This window comes from Dermatophagoides farinae, chromosome 10, assembly GCF_024713945.1.
Source record: "Dermatophagoides farinae isolate YC_2012a chromosome 10, ASM2471394v1, whole genome shotgun sequence".
NCBI classification, from domain to species: domain Eukaryota; kingdom Metazoa; phylum Arthropoda; class Arachnida; order Sarcoptiformes; family Pyroglyphidae; genus Dermatophagoides; species Dermatophagoides farinae.
The window spans coordinates 322384-335179 of NC_134686.1; the positions used below are offsets into that span (position 1 = coordinate 322384).

Consider the following 12796-nt stretch of genomic DNA (forward strand, 5'->3'; position numbering starts at 1 on the left):
TATCAAAATTCATACTGAATGATTCAATAACTTGATACAAATTTTTTTTTTTTTGTTTGTTTCCACAATTTCACAGTCCAAAATTTCAATTCAATTTTCTTTTTCAAAAACTAGAAAAAAAATTGACAAAAGATAAAGTCAACAAAAAAAAAAATTCGAATCATTTGGTTATGGCATCACCGCCTTTATTTTTTTTTTTTTTTTTTGTCAATTTCCATCTCTCTTCTCAATGGTTACTCCTTTTATCTGCCAGAGACACATTGTATTAGTGGAAAAAAAAGACGCCTGCTAAAAATATGATGATGACTGATATAATTTATTTATAATTTATTCAGGAAAAAAAATGGATAAAAAAGAGAGATGGGAAAAAAAGAATTTTCTTGCTGGTCATAATAATAAGTGGCAAAAAAAATGACATGAGTTTTTTTTCCAACTATCATAACTACACACAACAGAATTTATGGCATATGCACATATGAACTATGGTTAAAATTCATTAAATTCAAATTTTTTTTTTCTTTCAACTAAATAGATATGGAAGCAGCATCAGCAGCAGTAACATTATCATCAACAGTGAAAGTCAGCAAGGAGAAAGTTAACGATTATATCAGCATCAAAAAGAGAAAAAATTATGTGAATTTATTCAACACAGACACACACGACGATAATGATAGTGAATGCAAAAAGAATCCAGTTGGATAGAAGATGAAGATGATGGAAAATTATAATTCACATCGTGATAATTATCATTACTATCAACAATGAATATTTTTATTCAATGAAAAAAAAATTCTGGATGAAAATAACACACATATTTTTTGTCGATGAAAAAAAACAATCACAAGGTTTGTGAAGCAAAAAAAAAAAATCAAAAAAATTTTGCTACAGTTATGAACCATGAAAGTATTTTTTTTTTACGAAACAAAAAAGAAAACAAAATCTATAAATTCAACTGTTTTTCCGTAAAAGTCAACATGATCATCATCATCATCATCATCAGTCATGGTAATGAACCGAAAATTCCAACCAATTGATTTACGGTGAAATGTTGTTTGGTTCAAATTTTTCTTTTCCGGTTTTCAAAAAAAATAAAATAAAATTTATTTGCCTGAAAAATATAAGCGGCCATACATCAATTTTTATGGAATTTTTTTCATTGGTTTCGTTTGGAATTTTGCACTCAATTTACTCATTCATGCCAATTTCAATCAAAGTGGCTATTAGATAAATTGAACAGAAAATGTCAATTTTTCTCACCACCCACCCCCTCCTTAAAATGAAAATCATTAAACAAAGCAAAATTTTTCAAAGAAAAAAGTTTTTTATTCAGAAAAACGCAATAATAATCACATTCTTAAGAATCGTTACCGAGACACACACTCGAGATAGAGAGAGAAAAAAAAACTCGAATTCACATTCCATAACACATAAACTAGTATGGGTGATACATAATGACACACGCTAACACTCACAAAATATAAACTCTCGAGTGATTTAAAAGAGAATGGATCGATCGATGTGGTGGTGGTGGTGGTGGTGGTGTTGGTGGTGGTTATTACCTGGTTGTCATTTATTCATTTCAATTTCAAGAAAAAGAAAAAAAGAAATGAAAATTCACTTGGGACATTACACACACACGCATACACATTGGAGTTTGAAATGGAAAAAAAAGTCATGACCTTTTTTTGTCGGGAAAATAACAAAGAAAAATGAAAATGAAACAAAAACCAGAGAAAAATCTTCTTGAATTATACAATAACCAATATTCTAACAAATAATATCACCAAAAGCCAACAAATCGAAACATCAAACACACACATAAACACAAAAAAAACACATAAAGAAATACATACAGACATTTATGATGATTAATGATTGATCCATTTCGAAAAGATGATGTTGATGTTGATGTGATCTGTAGCAAGCAGTTGAATTCCAAGAAATGGTGAAAATTTCTTTATTTCTTGTTTTCGGTTGACAAAAAAAAAACCAAAGATGAATCTCTCATTAACAGAAACACAACACAACACAAACAGTCCAAATGCACTATAGACACACACACACACACACAAACACACATTTGAATGGTTCGAATATACAAATGTCACATAAATTTTTTTTTTTGTTGGATTCACAAATAATAAATGAATGACACAGAAAAAAAAATGTTTTGGATGATTGTATTTGATATTTGAATTTATAAATGTATAATTTTTTTGTTGTTGTTGCTATTGAGATTTTTTTCTGTGAAAAAAAATGATAACATCAATACAGACAAACACATACACACAAAAAAAACAGATTGTCGTTAACGATACAGCTGCAGGATGCTCAACAAGAAATCAACACCATACAGATGGATGGAATAAACACAAACAAACACTCAGAGATGTAAATTTTACAATTTCAAAATCATTTATAAAAAAAATAACAACAATCAAGATTGTGATCTACATAATCAAAATTGGTTCCATTTTTACTTGAATTTTGATCGGCAAAAACACGCGCCATCCATTTCTGATGGAAAATTGAACTGAAATAAAAAAAAAATTCACATCACTATATGATACGACGATTGGCGACGACAGTTATGATGATGACGATGATCAACAAAACCAGAAACCGATAGCGGTATTCGAAATATGAATCATTCATCTATACCGTTAGCAATGATGATAAAAAAAAAAAAAAAAAAATAGAAAAGTTTTCAGTTAGTTCTGGTGTACATACAATAACAGACGGACAACTAACAGTAACCAAATTTTTTTTTCTTCTGGAAAATAACATTTCAAAATGCTTCTACTTTGGAACCAAGACCAGAAAAATAAATTACCCATACATTAGGTAACAGACATACACACACACATACAGACACAAAGAGATCTATAGTAGATTCTTCTTGGAGCCACACAGTTCCTGATTCTGTTTTTATATATATAGTTTTAGTTTTTTTTATGAAATTTAAAAAAAAATTTCAATTTTCATCACACAAGGATGATGATGATGATGATGATGTATTGAATTAATGAAATTAAAATACAAGTGTTTTTTTTCTCTTCTGTTCCATTCCATTTTTTTGTAACTGTAGCTGTCAATTTAAAAATACAAAAATGTAGAGTAAAAAACGTGACAAATCTTGTGTGTTCGTCTTTGGTGCTATTAGAATGATAAAATGATGATAAAACTCAAAAACAGGAAAAGTTCAAAAACAAAATCTATTTTGTTTTGTTTCACAACACAGAAGAAATGATGATGTAAAAAAAAGAAAAATAAATAAAACAAAAACAGAAAAAAAGACATGATTCCATGTACATATGGATAAACTAACATATTCAAATCAAACAATACAATGCATCCACCAATCATTAGGGAAAACACACACACACACACACAAGAATATTCTATTCATGTGTGTGTGTTTTTTGGCCTTTCTGACTAATTATTCGTTGCAGACAAAAAAACATAATATAATATAATATATAATCCCGTATCATTCAAGTTTGCCAACTGAATATAATAATAATGAACTAGAAACAAAAAAAAATAAAAACATGACCAGAAAACTGTTTGATATTATCATTCCTGGAAGGAATATTTAGCTTTTTTCCATTCATTCATTCACAAAAGTCAAACAAGTTTCGACTTGACTTAATATGGGATGTATATTTGTCATTGTCTATGTCATGCTGATAATAATCGCCAACATAAAAAAAAGTCAAGTCAAGTCAATTTTAATCGCACAGTGTGTATAGAATATGTTCTCAATGACTGGTGTTTTTTCTTTTCTTTCTGTTGATTATCATCATTATTATTTTCGACTTTGAGGAAGAAAAAAAAACTTTTTTTTCCTCGTGTAATGTAACAATGTTTGTGTGTGTGAGTGTGTATGCGATAAAGACGATCACGGAATATATTCAAATTTCTTTTTTTACATTTGTTTGTCTTGGTCGATCTATGGTTGGTTGACACATTCAATAAATAAATTGATAAAAGCCGTAATCACAGCCCATAATGTACACTGTGTGTTTATTTGGGGGAAAAAAAAGTTTGTCAACGATAAATTTCAGCAACCGGAAAACCGTAAGAAAATCTCATCAATTTTTCTGTTGTTGTTGTTGTTGTTGTTGCTTTCACTGTAATAATAACATGAAATTATTTGATCAGACAAATAATGAAAAAAAAGGTCAGTCAACAAAAAAAAAAATTGATTGAGATGATATAAATCCTTTAACGAAAATGAACCAAAAAAAAAAATTCTTTATAAATTCAATCAAGTATAATGGTTTTTTTCAAATTTTTTTTTCAATTGAATACTTGAATATTCCGATATCGTAGCAAATTATTCAATGAAAGCCTTTTTTGACTTTGCATTCTTTATTCTCTGGTTTTTTTTCCTATTTGAATTACACATCAAGAATGATAATGAGAATGAAATTCAGAGAATTTCATTTTTTTTTCTGTGGTGGCCATATATTCTCTGTCATCAATCAAGTGGCCGATGAATGAATGAATGAATGAATGACTTCATCATTCGACAACCGACAGTCCAGATCGAGAGAGGAAAAAAAATGTGCAAAAAAAAAGAAAAAGAAAATCTTTCGGAAACAAGCAAACAACAAACAAATTTCATTTTCAAAGCTTCTCATTCTTTCGGCATAGCTCACGCACAAACCTCGATTACATTGTTGTTTTGGGTGAAAAGATTTTTTTTTTACACGAAATGGAAAATGGAAAACGAAATAATAGACAAAAACTGACTAAAATAGATTGCACATAAAAGAATGGAAAAAGAAAAGAAACTTTTCGTTTTTTTTTTCATTCTTTTAAAGCCGATTCCATTGTAACTTTGTTCGTGAATCATTTCGCTCTTCATTCAATAATTCTACAACTTCAAAAAACCTAGATACATCATCATCATCATTATTATTTGGTTGATGAAGAATAAAAGATTGGTACAAATGAGATTGGTCCAGTCATGTTTGGCTCTATATTTATATACATACTTTAGACTTTTAACGATGTCAAATACACAAAGTGTGTATAATTGTCGCCTTTTTATTACTAATGTACAATGATGATGAAAAATCATGGTAAATTGAATAAAGCAATGATGATGATGATGATGATGGTGATGAGAAAAAAATTTGTCATCATACACTCTATACCAAACACAGGCAAACACAATTAAATGAATACGACAAGAATGAATTCTTTTTAGTCATTTATTGAATCTGCAATTCATTAAATTGATGTAATGAAATAAAAATGAATGAATTCTAGATCAAAAAAAAAAAAAAAAACTTTCTGCAAAACAAACGAACCAATTGGGTTAGGTGTGAAAAAAAATGAGATAGAATGATTGATTTTTCATGTTTTATCTATCTATTTCGTAACGGGTTGTTGAATAATAATTGTATGATGAATCAAGTGTAAAGGTATTTAACAGGGCAAAATAGTGAGCAGTCAGAAACTAGACTAGAGTTTCAAAACTAAAGAATAACAAAAAAAAAATAAGGAACTGTGTTCCTGGAATCGAAAAATTTAATTAACAACTTGAATAACAACTTTCACTACTACTACGACTACAATGAATCAATGAATTGTGAATAAATTGATAATACAAACATTCAGAAAAAAATGACGAGAAATTCGTAGAAAAAATTCAAAAAAAAAACTGTAGACTCATGAACATAATTATTTGGTATTGGCACGTTTTTTTTCACTCTACTTTTTTTTTGTCACCAAAACGTGTGTAGTCAAGTGTGTAGAAAATTGATTTTTTCTTCCAAAAAAAAACAGCTCATTCTTTTCTTTTCTCTTTCAAAAGTCATTCTGTTTACTTTTATTTCTACCTATAGGTTGAAAATTTGACAAAACAAAAAATGAAACTATCCAGCCAAGAAAGTTTCAGAGTTACGAAATATAATATGTACATGTTCATAATTCAAGATTACAAACATTGTGTAAAAAATAACAAAGACATAAAGGGGTAAATAAAGATATAACAAAGAAAATGAAAAAAAACGAACGAAAAACAAGATCCTGTTTCCAGGATGGAATGGCATGGAATGTACCTGAAGAGAGGTGGAAAAAAAATCCGATACTTATTAAATTTTCTTTTGCATAATTCTACCAAAAAAAAGAGAAAGTGGAAAAAAATGCAACAAAAAAAAACTATCTAGTCAAGAATCAAATTACAGTTATCACCATCATTATCCAACTGATGATCGAAAATAATTGATGATTGGTTGGTTCATTGATCAAAAATACACGTTTTCATTCACAACTATACAACTTACAATCATTTAAATGATTCATTTATTGTATCTATTTCTTTTTTTTCCATAGGAAAAAAAAAATTTGATACGTGATCTAATTGGAAAGACTTTAACTTTTCATCATAATCATCATAATAGAGGGCGTGTACGTGTGCGTGTGTTTATGTTTGTGTGTGCGTTCATCAATACCACCGCCCTGTTTATGCGATGACAAAGCTTCGTCATCATTATCGTCATCATCATCATCGAAAAAAAGTAGCTAAAAATAAAAAAAAAGTACAATAAGAAGTAAAATCTTAATAGTTTCATCAAGGTTTTTTTTACTTCTTCTTCTTCAGAATTTACACTCACTCACATCATCAACAACAAGGAATAAGGGACACCAACCACTAATGAAGAAGAAGAAGAAGAAGAAAAAAAAGAAGAGTAAAAAACGTAGTATATACGTAGCGGAAAATTGGGAAAAATTTCGGTAATATTATTACCACCAAAGGAATGAACAAAAAAAAAGCCAGAGAGAAAACGTCAATGTTGATTCCAAAAAAAAAGAGAAAAGAAATCATTGACTTATTTGATTTTGGCACATGTGCGTGTGCTATGGTTGTTTGTGTATCCATGATGATGATGATACAAACGAACAATTTTCAATAATATATGTTCATCATTCACTACAACAGCAGAAACAACAACACCAACAACAAGGTTTCATAAAGTGGAAAGTAGAATGTAAAGTTCAACGAAAAAAAAGAAGAAAATTAACTAATAGTAACCATTATTTATTCGATGATACGTTGTTGTTGTTGTTATTATTCAAAGATCCAGAAAATTCCAGATCTCATTTTCTCGATTCTTTTTTCTGCCCATTTCATTTTATTCAAATTTCTGTTCTTGTTATTGTTGTTGTTTTTTGTTGATTTCATATCCAGAAAAAAATGAATGAAAGAAAAGAGTACGAGATGGTAAATTGATGATCAAATTTGCCAATATACAATAACACGTATACACATATGTAAGCAAAAGATAGATCGATGATGGTAAACAACAACATTTGGATGGATTCATGCATGCATGCATGCATGCTTTACATGCATGGAAAGATTTACGTTTTTGGATATAAAAAAAAGTGTAAATGATATGTTGATACAACGTAACGGCTGTCTATAGATTTTCTTATTCTCAGAATTAAACTCAATATAAATTCCATTCCAATAACCAAAATCAAATTTGAAATCAAAAATACGAAAAAAAAATTGTCAACAACAAAACATAATAATCAAAAAAAAAAAAATTCATTGACCAACTAGAAAAGAAATGCAAAGTATGGGTAAGTAAAAAACAAGAATTTTCCATTTAAACATGTGTGTTTTCATCAAAACAGGATTTATTTCCACTGAAATTCTTTGCAAATTCTGAAAAATTTAATTAATTTCAATTTTCAAACAAAAAAAAAAGATTTGAAACCAAGAATTACGATGAACAAGAAGAAAAAACAATCGGAAAAAAAGGCATTTTAAAAATTCTTTTGACTGATTCCAACAATGTGCCAACCATGTGCCAACAACGAAAAAGAATCCAAAATATCAAGTGTTTTTTTTTTGTTTCATAAAGTAAAGTTTTAAATTGGCAAATTGGGCAATTCAAACGCCTATATTTTTTCGCCATACAAAAAAATGAAAATTTTTTCACACACACACACACATTCAAAATAGAGTGTTAGCGGTGTAAATTTATTCAAATGATGAATAACAAGAAAAAAAAATGGCAGAAAACATTGAGAATTCATTGAGCTTATCTTTTAAAATTCTATGATGATGATGATAATGTATTGATATTGTATTCAATAAATACTCAAGAATTTTCCAAAAAGAAAATTTGCATACTGAATATTTTTGAATGACAATGTTTTTTTTTTTACTCATTTTAAAAACCATGAGGCAATCAATCATTCTGGTGCATACAAATTTACATATCCAGTATCATCATAGCAATCAATTCGATAATTGATTTTTTGTTGTTGTTGTTGTTGTTTTCTAATTTTTCTTAAAAATTCTGAATTCAATTTTTAAACTCAAATTTCACCAAATCAATCGTATCGAAGATTGACATTGTTTGTGGACGACAACAATTCATTCATTTCTATTTTGTTGTTTTGGTTGTTATGGATGCTACCAATGCATCCGGTGCTGATGATTGTAGCCAATGAAGTGAAACACAACATGAATAAGCATCACCATACTTTTTATATTAAACGACGACGAAATATACGAGAAATATCGAATCGAAACCAAATATAAAAACTAAATTAAAATGACAATTTATTGTTATTGGCTACTGTGTCCAATAATTTGAGATAGTGATTGCTTATAGCTCGAATTTTCTAGTTTCACGATTCTTCTTCTTCTTCTTCTTTTTCATAATAATAAAAGGTGTCAGGAAGAAAAATTATTTTTTTATATTCTGGCCACTGAAGTAGAACGAAATAAAATGACCAAAAACAAAACAAAAAAAAAACGAAATTTTTATTCCATCATTTCGATTGTTTTATTGATTGCCGAATAAAAAAAAAGACAAAAAAACGATTTATTCGCCATTTATGAAATAGAAACAAAAACGACCAAATTCTTTATCTTACCAATAAATAACATCAATTTCAATTCATTCATAACTGTAAAGAATGTGATGGATTAATCAACAACAAAAACAAAAACATTTATCCCATCCCACACGCTTAAACGCTATTACTGATTGTCTATAAATTAAATATATATATAAAGGAATGCTTATTAAGCATAAAATGTTGCAATTGCGACCTACATTTATGTGTGTGAATACAGATAACATGACAAGTTACAGTAAAACATGCATAGCAAAGCATAGAATAGGATAGCAAACAAACAAAATGCCGGACAAAGAAAAAAAAAAAATGTAATTAATTTTCGTCTTTCGATATATACAATTGAAATAGCCAAAACCAAGCGCACCGAGAACATACAGAAAGATAAAAAAAAATCGATGAAAAACTACCAAGATGCTCATCAGAAAACTACAATGAAATGAAAAAAAAATTTGACTTACCAGAATTATTGATGATGATAAGTATCTTATCATATCGGTTGAAAGTTTCACTTTTTTTTCCACATCTGATGACAACATTTAGCTTTCTGTGACAATTTTTGAACACAAAATAAACAATAATCACATGCTGTGAGACCTTTCATATAAAACGTTACAAGATTTTATATATTTGAATTATAAAAACAAAGACAATTCCATCTTTATCAATGTCATGGAAACTGAATCAGAATGAATGAAAAGGAAAAAACATATTTAAACTTTTGCACACAGTTCATATAAACTGTGGCAAATTGGAATTTTTTTCCAATTTCTCTTGATCCTTGTCTTTTGCGAAAAAAAAGAAAAGAATAAAATTCCATTGAGAATTCATCATTATCATCAGTATCACTATGATTATCTACACAGCCAAAAACAAGTTAAATTGAACCCGAGTTGATAGTAAAATGAGAAAAAAAAATCTGGAAAATCTAAAAAAATATAGGCAAAAAAAAGAGGAAAAATTCAGACCATTATCATTTATTATCAAGTGCAATCATCAACATCATGTTGTTTTTTCTTATACAAAGAAAAAAAAATCGTCAATTATTAAACATTGAATCAGCATATATGCAATTGATGGAAAATCAAATGGGTGATGAACAACAACAAAAACAACAAAAAAAAAGAAAAGAAAATCAAAACAAGTTCAAGTGTGATTGATCCTCTTGTGATGATATAACTAATGATGATGATGATGAAAGTGAATCACAATGATTTTTGATCAACACAAGTGGCATGACTTTTTTTTTTTTGACTTAACCGTGACATAATAGAAAACAAGCTGGACGATGGATTTTTACTTGAAAACTTTGTCCAGGATACAATAATAACGATGATGATGATGATTAATATGATTTTTTTTGCTGACAATCTTCTCAGTGTTCGACGTCGATATGGATTGAATGTTTTTTGAAACGGAAGGAAAATTCAAAGAAAGAAAAAATTCAAATTCCAAAGCAAAAATTTTATTTTCATTTTTTTTTACAATGAAAAAAAATAGTTCAATTTATTCTGAAGAAATTCGAATATCCAAAAAAAACCGGAAGGAAATTCAAGTTTTTTTTTGTATTACAAGAATAAGAATTCAGTTTCATCTTGTTTTTTTTCAACATTTCTACGTTCTGTTATAGCTACTATTATTCAGAATTGGCTGTAGCAGATTTTATTTTTTCCGATGCTTCAAGGCATTTTTTTTCGCTCTATATTTCACCAACAAATAATCAGATATAAAAATATCAGTCTTGGTCTTTTGTGCAAATCATCACTTATTGATGTGTGGTGTGGCTAGTTGATTGATGAATTTTTTTGCAGAGAATATTTCTCTGTCTACATTAACACGAAAATCCATTTTTCGTTTGTTATAAAAGGATTTGAAAATTCAATAAACCAGAGAAAAACTGCAAATGCACATTAATAATGATCATCGTTATCATTATTGTCATAATTAATTTAGATGGATCAGTCTGTCGGCATACAACATAAATGACCAGAAAAAAAAATTCAAGTAAGAAATCAATGTAGTGGAATAGAAGATTTTTTTTTCTGTTTTCATATGGTCGCATAAATGAATGTGAATTTCCTGTGGATTTTCTTTTTTCTTTTTTTTTCTCGTTGAAAACAAGAAATATCTTCTCGCTCATTGAATGTGTTGTTGCTGAACACAGCAAAAACATTATTTTAATAGTCATGTAAAGAAAAAAACGAAACGAAACAAAACGCCCAATCATTCGACAAAATATGATTGTGTATGGGGGTATCATATCGACCCACTACGACAATCATCATCATCATATTATGATGACCGAAAAAAAAGCCAATTCAGATTTCAATATTGCTCAAATGGCTTTGGATCATTCAATTTTTACGGTATTTTTTCCGGTCCTTACTTTTTTTGTGTCATTCAGACTGGATAGTTATTTGAAATGGTCAGACAATCACGGATATTTTATTATTTTTGGGACTACTATCCACAACACACAGCAGGATGGCAAAATTGGTTTGTTTAGTATGATGATGTGTGTAAAGCTTTTCTAAATCAGCTGCTGAGCTTATTATATCACAAAAGTATCGATATTTTTTTTTCTTTTTTTTTGGTTCATCAGGAAATGATATATTTCATTAATACTCGTTGAGTCGTTGTTTTCTGGGGTTTTTGTCGGAAATCATCATCATCATCATCAGACTCATCGATAATTATTGATTGGTTCTGGTTTATTGATGTGTGTGTGTGCGTTTCTTTTTCTTTAATTTTTATTATTCGGTTCTTTGATTGTCGTTGATGTTGTTTGAAAAAAAAAGACTAATACTTGAACGAATAAAAAAACTGAAGAAATTGTCTTTTCTTATTCTTTCGAAACAACAATAACCATTCTGGAACGAAAAAGAATAACTATCAGTGGAGGGATAGAATAGGACAGAATAATAGAATGTGATGCCAAAAAGATGTTTTCATTGATGATGATTGTGTAGAACACCAACACCAATATATATAGTGTTGGTGTTCTCAGGACAATATCGGTATATATCGGAAAATAGAAACGGAAAACAATAATAATAATAACAATAACAACCACTGATGAATGGTGAAAGAAAAAAAAGGCTCAATTCATTGCCAAAATAACATTTACAGATGCCAAACAGAAGCAGCAAAAGCAGCATTAAGCAATAAGAATATTTGACAGAATAAATGGCACCATACACACATACATTGGATGCTGGAAGAAAATCTGGGTCTTATTTTCTTTTTTTTTTTTTTTTGCATTTATTTCTATTTCAATCGATGTTTTCTTTTTTTCAAGAAAATGAGATTTTATTTATTCTATATTATTGCGTAATGATAATAATAATTTTTATATTTGGAATATTAATATATTTTGAAGAAAAACGTAATTGTATGGGAAAAAAAGGGCCCAAAACAAGATTGGTGACAAATAAAATAAAAATAAAAATAAAAAAAATACAGAAGAATTGCATAAATCAAACTATAGATGAATAAAATTGAATGTTCCAATTATAGTGGTGGTGGTGGTAGCCTGAAGAAAATGTTTAATACCATTAATCTTTTCTGGGTTTTTTTTTATTTTCGTGCTTGAATACAAAAATTTCGATGGAAATAAATTGAAATTATGGGAAAGAAAAGCTAAATCTTTTGAAACATTCGAAATTCTGGGGAGTGGGTTGTTGCCAAGTATTCATTTCTTATGGGGATATGTATTAGTTGGTTATTAAAATTGATTGAATTGGTTTTTGTTTTCTTTTTTCCATTCATCTTGCAAAACCAACTTTATATGTATGATATTCAAATGCAAAAAAAAAACAAAAAAAAACTCCATCCTTTACAGACACAAATTATTGATGAAAATATCGAAAATATTGATTAGTGTTTGGGAAAAACAAAAACAAGA

General features: G+C 28.5%; 1 protein-coding gene across 1 annotated transcript in view; it reads right to left on the minus strand.

Moving 5' to 3' along the window:
- LOC142597839 (uncharacterized) overlaps positions 1 to 9423 on the minus strand; it is a 39227-nt gene extending 29804 nt beyond the window's left edge. Inside the window, exons 1-2 of the mRNA XM_075734450.1 lie at positions 9354 to 9423; positions 1854 to 2655 (exon numbers count right to left, since the gene is read on the minus strand). The gene's annotated coding sequence lies outside the window, so the exon portion shown is untranslated. The remainder of the gene's footprint in view (positions 1 to 1853; positions 2656 to 9353) is intronic.
- Positions 9424 to 12796: the final 3373 nt, after the last annotated feature.